Here is a 12671-nt window from a genome sequence, read left to right as displayed (position 1 = left end):
CAAGATACCATGGGAGTCCGTCCAGGTGGATCAGACGTTCTGAGGCTTTGTTTGGGAACGTTAATCAGCTATTTGATCAGGGCTGAATTCACATTTGAGTTTAAGCTCTGTCAGGGCTCAAGCCTGAAAACAAACAAAAATGTGTCCCTAATAAAATATTTATAACTAATACGGGATTCGTTTTATGAACAAGTGACTATACTAATTGTTATATTAGGAGTCATTAGACTCTTACTCCCTCTCCCTTAAGAAGTGAGTTTTAGTGGAGTGCCATAAATGAAATTCTTACAATGATTGTCAACATTAATAAGCCCCTGCTGCTTTGGGTTCAGGAAAAAAAATGAGGCAACTAATAGTGACTATATACATTATATATATATATATACACACACATATATATATACATACATACACACGTGTATATATAAAGTAATTAATGAGTATCAAACCTTTAAAAGCATTTTACCTATTTGTGTTGGTCCTCATAAAATCCTGGGGCACCTGGGCAGTGGTGGCGCACGCCTTTAATCCCAGCACTCAGGAGGCAGAGGCTAGTGGATTAGTGGGTTTCTGTGAGTTCAAGGCCAGCCTGATCTAGAAGAGTGAGTTCTAGGACAGGTTCCAAAGTTACAGAGAAACTCTGTCTCAAAAAACAAAACAAAACAACAACAACAAAAAACCTAAAAGGGAAAAAAATCAGTCAATCAATCAATCATCAATCAATCAGTCAATCAAATCCTGGGGGACAGGTGCAATAGTCAAGGCCACCCCCCACTGCAGCTAAACTACAACTGGTGCTTTCGTTTTGCAGTCAAGGAAGAAAAAGGAGGAAATGATCTCAGAGCTGGGCTGTGGTTTTAGGTACTCTGCCTCTGCTCCCCTGGACTAAAAGGTCCAGGTAGTAAATAGTTTCCCATCACAAGCTCCCAGCAGCAACTTCTGGGCTCTCGTAACCCATAGCCCAGTAGTCTGCAAGGATAGAGCACAAATTAACAGTGTGGCTGTATTCCAGGGCCGCCTGATTTATAACCGCAAAGTTGAACTTCATACAATTGTCAAATGTCAAAACAACCTTTCCCCGCCATTTAAGAAGAAAGTATCATTCTTAGCTTTCGGCTGCACCCAAAAAGAGGAAGGCCAGATGTGGCCGTCAGGCCACACTGTGACATTCCTAGACTATATTAACTCTGAGTCAGGGGGCGGGGCCAGTGACTAGTGACTGAGCTTACCCTTAGTGAAACCAGGAATACAGGAAGGAGAAGGGAGGGCCTTGGAATTTTCTGCTCTCTGTTCTGTGAGAGTCTGGACTCTGGCTGGTCTCCAGTAAGAAAGAGAAGGTCAGCTGGTCACTTCCTCTCTGTATTTTTTGATCTATAAGGTTTTTATTTCAGTATCTGATTCTCGAGTTTTTATTGGTAATAAAACAATTTAGCAAAACACAGCAAACCACTGAGAGCTCAAGACTAGGTGTTTGCCTTTAGCAAACACAGCACTGCTTTTAAGGTTATGGTGGTACGAGTCACCTTCAGGAATGGTGACCGCCTCAGTGTAAGAGCCTGTGATTTAAAATGCCTACTCCAGAATCTGCCCACTGGTCAATAAAATGTGCTTTGGGAGCTGGGCAGTGCTGGTGCTCGCCTTTGATGCCAAGGCCGGCGCAAGTGAGTTCGAGGCCAGCCTCGTCTACAGAGTGAGTTCCAGGACAGGCTCCAAAGCCACACATAGAAACCCTATCTTGAAAAACTAAAAGAGAAAAAGTGTGCAATAGGAATACGGTGAGACCATGCTATTTGCATGTATCCTCCTATGTAGTAGTAGCCAGAACATATGCAGGATGACAAGGCAGCATGCCAGGTTGTCCTTTAAATGTTAGGCTTGCAACACAAACCCTTTTATTCACGGCCTGAGTGTTACAGAGCTTAAACAATTCATGGAAGGATAAAGATTCAGTATCTCCATTGCACACTGAAGAGCTATTTCTCTCATGGTTTCCGTATTTTTCCCCAATGGAAGACGTGGAGAAGGAATGAAATAATCAACTTTATCACACTCTTGTCATGTGCCAAGTGCTGTGCCAGATGCCTCCTTATGACATTGCACCTAAGCACACCACCTTCTAAAGAGATAGACTTATGTCTTATAGATCAGGAAACTGAGAAGCGAGTAACTTTCCCAAGGTCACCCACCAGATTTTTGACTCCCAATATAAGTCTAAAGCCCAAGTGTTTTAAAATAAAAACAGATTATAAAGACACTAATCCATTCTCATGTTCTTCTCTCTGGCAGAGCTACCCAGAGCATCAGGACAGAAAAACCTTAGAGACAGAAAAACTCTGAAGTCCTCATGTCTATCTTGGCAATATCAATGAACAAATACCGAACTTATTTTATCACTAAGAGGAACCTATAGGACAATGATTACGTGCCCTGCTCTGTTTCATTTTAATATTGAATCGAATAAATTTCACAGTGGAATAAGATAACACCTGCACCTCCAAATCGTGAGTCCTATATGTAGGCACTGCAATCCACAAGGCATCCAAAGAAAGTCAGCAACAGACGCCAAGCTGTGTGTGTGTGCAGAAGAGGGCTTTCTCTCGAGAGCCAGAATACTGTCATTTGAAGAATGCACTATGTCTTACAAAAAGGCCACTCAGGCAAGTCGGCCTTACTGGAGGCTGTGACCAGACAGAGGCTAAAGATTCAGTTTTGAAGCTAGAAGAGAATCAGTTTTCCTGAGAACCACAGAGACTTTTGTGATCATCTCTAATCATTGTGTTTTGGGAATTTCAAAAAAAAAGTCTAAAGGAGCCAGTGAGTGACCCATACTTTTGAAGGGATGACCAAACTGAATATAAATAGTTTGCCCTTCCTGGTAGAAGCCCTGGCATTATTTGGCTTTGACTCTTGAAAGACATTATCTGAACAAGATGTTAACCCCGCCCCCCACTTTCTGTTTGCCTCCCCTGTCATCACAGGCTGAGTTTGCTTCACAACACACTCCCACCATGACGTTGGGTCTCATTATCAGCCAAAGAAGCAATGGGGTGAGGAGACCAGTAGCTGTGCACCGAAACAGACCTTTCCTCTTCACAAGCTCTTTGTCTGAGGTATTCTGTTACAGTGATGGAAGCTAACTAACACCGAGAGGATTTTATTCTTTTATGATATTCCCCAAGGCAAAAGGAAATGGATACTCTTGGTCCCTAAAGAAAGGCTAACATAAACCTCACATGTAACATTCGGGCAGAATTTCCTCATTTAGATAAGGATGAAAGGCACTGTGTTGCCGGGTAACCACAGGTGTTTGGCCACTTCCTGCAGTTGGCTCAATCAAAGGTCTAATGTATGAGGAGACGTGAGCAATGCCTTTGCCAGATTAAGGGCTCAGCTTTTAGTTGTAATTTAGATGAGTCAGCTTCTTATCTAAAGCCATCTCTCTGGGGCAGGGCTATAAGACTGTGTTAACGCACTTGGACAGTGACCCAAGGTCCTGATTGGATCACCAGCACTACACTCACTAAAAAATAAACTAAGAAACAGAGGCTAAAAGAAAGACACATTATGACATTCTGGAAAAACTCGGATTTCCAAGTTTGAGTGGGAATGAGGATTCAATAATAACATAGACAATGAATATAAATCCTGTTTTTTTTAAGCTACTAATACACTAAGTAGTACATTAGTGAATAGAAGATGACCTTTCCTCATTGCCGAGAATAGAGCTCAGTCATGTAATTTTGTTCACGGGATGAAAAAGTCCATTGCGGAAGGTTTAGCGTGTATGTGTGCAGTGTGCACTGGCTTTTCAGGGCATTATAGGGATGATGTGTTAACCACAGCCAGTCAGTAGAATTTCCTGAACAATGAAAACACTAACCATGTGTGCTATTAAACACAGTACAAGAAACTAAAGTTTTAATTTCAGTAGCACTGTTAACGAATGACTCCTTTTTGGGCAATATAGGAACAGGTTTGGTTTGTGTATGCTGTCATCCCTAGATCTAAGAGGAAGCAAGTTCACTTTACTTGCCTGGAGAAGCCAGGATTGGTGAGCTATGGTTTCATTAGCATGAAACAAAACCCAGCCATGGCAGGTGACAAATGCCCCTAAGTTAGACCATTAGAGTATTTCCACTTTACGAAATGAAAAAAACTGAGGTCCTGCGCCCATGGTCTCCCAGTCATTGCAGTAGCCAAAGCAACTGAAGTATTTCATTCTCTTCTCAGGCTCGCACTTCTCGCTCTCTCTGTGACTTTTCCCTCAGATGACGGCTTGGGGAGAGAGGGCCAGTGAGATGGCTCAGTAGGTGAAGGCTTGCTGGTCAAGACTGTTGACCTGAGTTCAACTTACAGAACTCATATAAAGACAGAAGGGGAAGCCGACTCCACACAGTTGTGCTTTGCCGGCCATACATCTGCTGTGGTACACGCACCTTTCACACGAATCACACACACACTCCGCTAAATATATGAACACAGCTGCTCAGTTCGGGAGCCACTGCAAACGAGGGGCAGAAAGACTGTGAGACGGTGTCTCCTAGAAATGTCAGAGAAGCTACACTCATGAAGTCTCACAAACATGGCTGCTTAAACATGGCCTGAGCAGTGAGGACACACCAATAGGCTTGCTAACATGGAAGGGGGAAGAAATCTCATGAAGCCTCAGCCCGAGACAAAGAACTCCAGGCAATTGAGGAGTGCTGGAAGTGAAAAGTCTTTCCCAGGGAAAGTTCAGCCATTGATCATCCAGTACCAAGTGGTCAGCTCGAAAACCATGGACACACGGCAACACGGTATGGGTTCAGCAATAGGAGACTTTTACCTACTGTGTTTGAAGCCCTAGGTTCCACTCCCAGGAGTTACAAAAAAAAAAGTATGATATTTCTTAGTTTATATAAAAAAATTTCCCAGAAGTTCCTTGTGTGTCTTCCTCAAAGTGGGAAAGGATCCTTAGTTGATTAACCCTGATCCCGAAATGATGACATTAGTATTTTGGCTAGGAAAGCTTCAGTTAAAGTAAAGTTGAATGCCACATGCATGCTAGATTATTATACTTGAAAACAGTCAGATAGCTAAGATTCTTCAAAGAATGGATCTGTCTCTACCTCAAACATATTTCTGGAAGAACTAGATGTATCAATGTTACGTTACACGCTTTATTGAATTTTCTGGAATTTTTCTGAAACCTATCCTGCTTCAGCCTGTTTAAGTGAAAGGCAACTTTGAAGTGAGAGGAGGGAGCTGAGTTTGTTGGAAACTGTTGAGCTAGCTACCCAGCTCAGCAGGCTTTTAGTTTTTCCTACTTTTTTCAGCAGAAATTCCAAAGTTGAGAATATACTTTTTTATTTTAATTTTCTTCACCATAATTAATAATTTTAGGTTTTACATTTAAATTCTAGCCACCCTCTAGAAAATATTGTATAGAAATAAACTTTGCAGACACCTTTAGCCTGATTAACTGTGTCAGTAGGCTCATGTGTTAAGAACTTTGTCTTTTTGTTAGTAGAATTAGAAACTTAGGTTGTATGGAACTGTCTAATGTTAAAATTGTATTTTTACTTACCTGCATCTTGCAGTTAGGTCTTCCAGGAAGGAGTGGTGATTCTTGGAGGAATGTGTATCTGCTGGCTGACCAAACTGCAGAATCAAGAAGTCTGAACCTTAACAGCCAGTATACTGTTTCCTCGTAATCCTTGACAATCAGTAACTAGCCATGACCATGTTCAGACTTCCTATAGGGGCCAGTGATGTTTTTATGAAACACACCCGCTTCAGTGGCAAAAAAGAAAGATCTTAGCCAGGATAACCAGACCCTAGCAGCAATAGCAAGCACCCCCCCCACAACATGTGTCAATATTAGATACACCTTTTGAATTATTACCTCTTTAAAAAAATCTCAAGACTGCCGTGCTGTGCGTTGCAGTGGAGGTGGTGAGAGCTAGCTCACACTGACTGCTGGGAGCCAAGTCTCAGAGATTTCGCAAGCTTGTGATTAAAGAGGATCAATATTTAAATTAATTTTTTTAAACCCCAACCTTCTGTTAGCTTAGTTAAGTAAGAAGGTGCATGGAACTACGAAAATACAGGTTAACTATTTCTATCATATAAACCATTGTTGCTGTTTGAATGTCTTGAATTCAGTTTGTTTTTCAAGTCCTTAAAGCTCATCTCGCTCCCTCAATAAGCTGCGCCGTATTTGCTGAGTGTTCATTTTTGAAAGGAGCTTTCTGGAAAGCTCCTTGCTGCACCTGGGTCTTGCTCTCCTGGAGCTGGTATCAGTTAGGTTCCTCTGTGCATGTTCCCAGAATGTGGGTCTTTGCAGTTGCTTGAGATTTCCAGGAATCAAAACAACCTTAAAGTCTCCAAAAACCATACAATTAGCCCAGGCTGTCATTGGCTATCACAAATTCGATACAGTGAGTTTTCTGTATATTCAGAAGAGGATGTCTAAGTTTGTTGCAGTTGTCATGGGAAGACCTTATCATACTTCTTTCCACCTACTAGTTGGGGTCTGTGTTAGCATGAACTTAAAAACTGGATGCATTCTGGTTGGAATGGCCTGTCAGAATAAGAATTTACTAAAGAAACATGAGCAGTGCTTAAAATTCCATCTGTTTTATCGGAATCAAGAGTTGTTATACCAGTAGTCACAGGTGTGAAACGCCAGAGCATCCAAGGTCAGGTATGAAAGGGGTGAAATTTGTGGTAATTCTGGGATCAAGGTCTGGGGCTCTGTAAGGTGAAATTTGTAACAATGAAAACCAAGGTACTCAAAGAATGCCGATGAACAGTTTTGCTTTGTTTTAACTATGTCATTATGTGCTATTGAATATTAATTCCCAACTCTGAGGTCATATCATTCTGTTAGGAGGTTGAACTTTGAATGGTAGAAACACACCATGGAAACCTATTACAGAAACATTGGAGAAAATGTTGATAGGGGATATTGAAGTTTAAATTGTATGTCTCCAGCCATCCTAGTATACATGGCACAAACAAATGAAATATTCTTCCAGAATTTTAAATTGTCTCAATTAATTAAAGTCTTGACTTGGCTTTGTGAAAAAGTAATTCCTCCCTATTACTATGAAAAAGTGTTGGGCGCACAGGCAGGCCCGGGCGACGGAGGCACCGGCAGGCAGGCCCAGGTGGCGGAGGCACCTGCAGGCAGGCCTAGGCGGGGGAAGCACCGGCGCGCAGGCAGTCCTGGGCGGCGGAGGCACCGGCAGGCAGGCCCTGGTGGCGGAGGCACCGGCAGGCAGGCCTGGGCGGCGGAGGCACCGGCAGGCAAGCCTAGGAGGTGGAAGCACCGGTGCACAGGCAGGCCCGGGCGGCGGAGGCACTGGATGCAGGATAGTGCGGGCAAGAAACAGTGAAGCCAGCACTGAGAGCAGATTGCCCTGCTACAATTAAATCAAACCCAATAGATAGCATCAGTAAGAGGAGATGGGCAGACGCCAAGGCAAGAATTCACCCAACAATCTGAAAAACAACATGAAAACACCAGAACCCAATGATCTTACAACACAAGGACTTGAACACCCTAACACAGGAGTAGAGGAAAAAACTGACTTTTTGAAAGCAATAGAGTCCCTTAAACAGCATGTAAAAAATGCCCTCATAGAAATGGATGAGAAGTATAACAAAAAGTTTGAAGAAATGAGTAAATACGTAAATGATACCCTGGGAAGCCAAGAAAAAACGATCAAACAGGTAATGGAAACAGTCCAAGAATTGAAAACTGAAATGGAAGCAAGGAAGAAAACACAAACTGAGGACCAGCTGGATATGGCAAATATAGGTCAACGAGCAGAGACTACAGAAACAAGCATAATCAATAGAATACAAGAGATAGAAGAAAGAATCTCAGATTCTGAAGACACCATAGAGAAAATAAACGGACTGATCAAAGAAAACACCAAAACCAACAAATTCTCATCACAAAACATTCAGGAAATATGGGACACAATAAAAAGGCCAAACCTAAGAATAATAGGGATAGAAGAAGGAGAAGAGGCACAGCTCAAAGGTCCAGAAAACATTTTTAACAAAATTATGGAAGAAAACTTCCCCAACATAAAGAAAGATATTCCTTTGAATATTCAAGAAGCATACAGAACACCAAACAGACTGGATCAAAAAAAAAATGTCCCCTCGCCATATAATAATCAAAACACAAAATATACAGATTAAAGAAAGAATATTAAGAGCTGCAAAGGAAAAAGGCCAAGTAACTTATAAAGGTAAACCGATCAGACTTACACCTGACTTCTCTATGGAAACCATGAAAGCCAGAACGTCCTGGATAGAGGTACTACAGAAACTAAGAGACCATGGATGCAAACCCAAACTACTATACCCAGCCAAGCTATCGTTCACTATCAATGGAGAAAACAAGACATTCCAGGATAAGAACAAATTTAAACAATACATAGCCACAAATCCAGCCCTACAGAAAGTAATAGAAGGAAAATCACAACCCAAGGAATCCAACATTGCCAACACTGCCTACAATAACCAGGCATCTAGCGACCCTTCAACAGCACAACTCAAAGAAGGGAGGCACACAAACTCTTCTACCAAAAGCAATAAGAATAACCGGAGTTAACAACCACTGGTCATTAATATCACTTAATATTAATGGTCTCAATTCACCAATAAAAAGGCACAGGCTAAGAGATTGGATACGAAAACAGGATCCAACATTCTGCTGTTTGCAAGAAACTCATCTCAACCACAAAGACAGGCATCTACTCAGAGTAAAGGGTTGGGAAAAGGTTTTTCAAGCAAATGGTCCTAAGAAAAAAGCAGGTGTGGCCATACTAATTTCTAACAAAACTGACTTCAAACTAAAATCAATCAGAAGAGATCGAGAGGGACACTTTATACTCATAACAGGAACAATTCAGCAGGATGAAGTCTCAATCCTGAATATCTATGCCCCTAATATAAAAGCACCCACTTATGTAAAAGAAATACTGCTAAAACTCAAGGCAGACATCAAATCACACACACTAGTAGTAGGAGACTTCAACACACCTCTCTCACCAATGGACAGGTCAATCAGACAGAAAACTAATAGAGAATTAAAAGAATTGTTGGAGGTAATGAATCAAATGGACTTAGCAGACATCTATAGAACACTTCACCCAAATAGGAAAGAATACACCTTCTTCTCTGCAGCTCATGGAACCTTCTCGAAAATTGACCACATACTTGGAAACAAAGGAAACCTCCACAGATACAAAAAAATATCAGTGTCCACCTGTGTCTTATCAGATCACCACGGATTAAAGTTAGAAGGCACCAACAATGCTACCCCCAGAAAGCTGACAAACTCATGGAAACTGAACAGTCAACTACTGAACCACACCTGGGTCAAGGAAGAAATTAAGAAAGAAATTAAAGTCTTCCTTGAATTTAATGAAAACAAAGAGACAACATACTCAAACCTATGGGACATGATGAAAGCAGTGCTAAGAGGAAAGTTCATAGCACTAAGTTCCCACTTAAAGAAAACGGAGAAAGCATACATTGGGGACTTAACAGCACACCTGAAAGCTCTAGAAAAAAAAGAAGCAGACGTGCCCAGGAGGAGTAGAAGACTGGAAATAATCAAACTGAGGGCAGAAATCAACAAAATAGAAACACAGAAAACAGTCCAAAGAATCAATGAAACAAAAAGTTGGTTCTTGGAGAAAATCAACAAGATTGACAAACCCCTATCCAAACTAATTAAACGACAGAGAGAGAACACGCAAATAAATAAGATCAGAAATGAAAAGGGGGACATAACCACAGACACAGAGGAAATTCAGAGAATCATTAGATCTTACTACAAAAGCCTGTATGCCACAAAACTGGAAAATGCAAAAGAAATGGACACTTTTTTAGATAAGTACCATATACCAAACCTAAACCAAGACCAGGTGAACGATCTAAATAGACCTGTTAGTCGCGAAGAATTAGTAACAGTTATCAAAAATCTCCCTTCCAAAAAAAGCCCAGGACCAGATGGTTTCAATGCAGAATTCTACCAGAACTTCCAAGAAGAGCTAATACCTATACTTCTTAATGTATTTCACAATATAGAAACAGAAGAGTCATTGCCAAATTCCTTTTATGAAGCTACAGTTACCCTGATACCAAAACCACACAAAGACCGAACCAAGAAAGAGAATTACAGGCCTATCTCACTCATGAACATCGATGCAAAAATTCTCAATAAAATACTGCTAAACCGAATCCAAGAACACATTAGAAAAGTTATCCATTATGATCAAGTAGGCTTCATTCCAGAGATGCAGGGCTGGTTCAACATACGCAAATCTATCAATGTAATCAACCATATAAATAAACTGAAAGAAAAAAACCATATGATCATTTCATTAGATGCTGAAAAAGCATTTGACAAAATTCAACACCCCTTTATGATAAAGGTCTTGGAGAGATTAGGGATGCAAGGGTCATACCTAAATATAATAAAAGCTATTTACAGCAAGCCGACAGCTAACATTAAATTAAATGGAGAAAAACTCAAAGCCATCCCACTAAAATCAGGAACACGACAAGGCTGTCCACTCTCTCCATACCTCTTCAATATAGTGCTTGAAGTTCTAGCAATAGCAATAAGACAACATAAGGGGATCAAGGGGATCCATATCAGAAAGGAAGAAGTTAAGCTTTCATTATTTGCAGATGATATGATAGTATACATAAGCGACCCCAAAAACTCTACCAAAGAACTCCTACAGCTGATAAACACCTTTGGTAATGTGGCAGGTTACAAAATCAACTCCAAAAAATCAGTTGCCCTCCTATACACTAAGGATAAGGAAGCAGAGAGGGAAATCAGAGAAGCATCACCTTTCACGATAGCCACAAATAGCATAAAATATCTTTGGGTAACTCTGACCAAGGAAGTGAAAGATCTATTTGGCAAGAACTTTAAGTCTTTGAAGAAAGAAATTGAAGAGGACACCAGAAAATGGAAGGACCTCCCTTGCTCTTGGATTGGGAGGATCAACATAGTAAAAATGGCAATTCTACCAAAAGCAATCTATAGATTCAATGCAATCCCCATCAAAATCCCATCAAAATTCTTCACAGATCTGGAGAAAACAATAATCAACTTTATATGGAAAAACAAAAAACCCTGGATAGCCAAAACTATCTTATACAATAAAGGATCGTCTGGAGGCATTACCATCCCTGACTTCAAACTCTATTACAGAGCTACACTACTGAAAACAGCTTGGTACTGGCATAAAAACAGAGAAGTCGACCAATGGAATAGAATAGAAGACCCTGACTTTAGCCCACAAACCTATGAACACCTGATTTTTGATAAAGGAGCTAAAAGTATACAATGGAAAAAAGAGAGCATCTTCAACAAATTGTGCTGGCAAAACTGGATGTCAATCTGTAGAAGAATGAAAATAGATCCATATCTATCACCATGCACAAAACTCAAGTCCAAATGGATTAAAGACCTCAATATCAGTCCAAACACACTGAACCTGATAGAAGAGAAAGTGGGAAGTACTCTACAACACATGGGCACAGGAGAACACTTCCTACGTATAACCCCAGCAGCACAAACACTAAGGACATCATTGAATAAATGGGACCTCCTGAGACTGAGAAGCTTCTGTAAAGCAAAGGACACTGTCACTAAGACAGAAAGGCAACCCACTGACTGGGAGAAGATCTTCACCAACCCCGCAACTGACAAAGGTCTGATATCCAAAATATATAAAGAACTCAAGAAATTAGACCGTAAAAGGTTAATCAATCCAATTATAAAATGGGGCACTGAGCTGAACAGAGACTTTTCAACAGAAGAAGTTCAAATGGCCAAAAGACACTTAAGATCGTGCTTAACTTCCTTAGCAATCAGGGAAATGCAAATCAAGACAACATTAAGATACCATCTTACACCTGTCAGAATGGCTAAAATCAAGAACACCAATGATAGCCTCTGCTGGAGAGGTTGTGGAGATAGAGGCACTCTCATCCATTGCTGGTGGGAATGCAAACTTGTGCAACCACTTTGGAAAGCAGTGTGGCGGTTTCTCAGGAAAGTCGGGATCAACCTACCTCTCGACCCAGCAATACCACTATTGGGAATATACCCAAGAGATGCCCAAACATACAACAAAAGTATATGCTCAACTATGTTCATAGCAGCATTGTTTGTAATAGCCAGAACCTGGAAACAACCTAGATGTCCTTCAATGGAAGAATGGATGAAGAAAGTATGGAATATATACATATTAGAGTACTACTCAGCAGTAAAAAAACAATGACTTCTTGAATTTTGCATACAAATGGACGGAAATAGAAAACACTATCCTGAGTGAGGTAAGCCAGACCCAAAAAGAGGAACATGGGATGTACTCACTCATATTTGGTTTCTAGCCATAAATAAAGGACATTGAGACTATAATTCGTGATTCTAGAGAAGCTAAATAAGAAGGTGAACCCAAAGAAAAACATATAAGCATCCTCCTGAATATTAACCTTTATCAGGCGATGAAAGAAGACAGAGACAAAGACCAACATTGGAGCACTGGACTGAAGTCTCACGATCCAAAGGAGGAGCAGAAGGAGAGTGAGCACGAGCAAGGAACTCAGGACCGCGAGGGGTGCACCCACACACTGAGGCA

The sequence above is a fragment of the Chionomys nivalis genome, chromosome 26, assembly GCF_950005125.1.
Source record: "Chionomys nivalis chromosome 26, mChiNiv1.1, whole genome shotgun sequence".
NCBI classification, from domain to species: Eukaryota; Metazoa; Chordata; class Mammalia; order Rodentia; family Cricetidae; genus Chionomys; species Chionomys nivalis.
Note: the sequence above shows the minus strand (reverse complement) of the source record.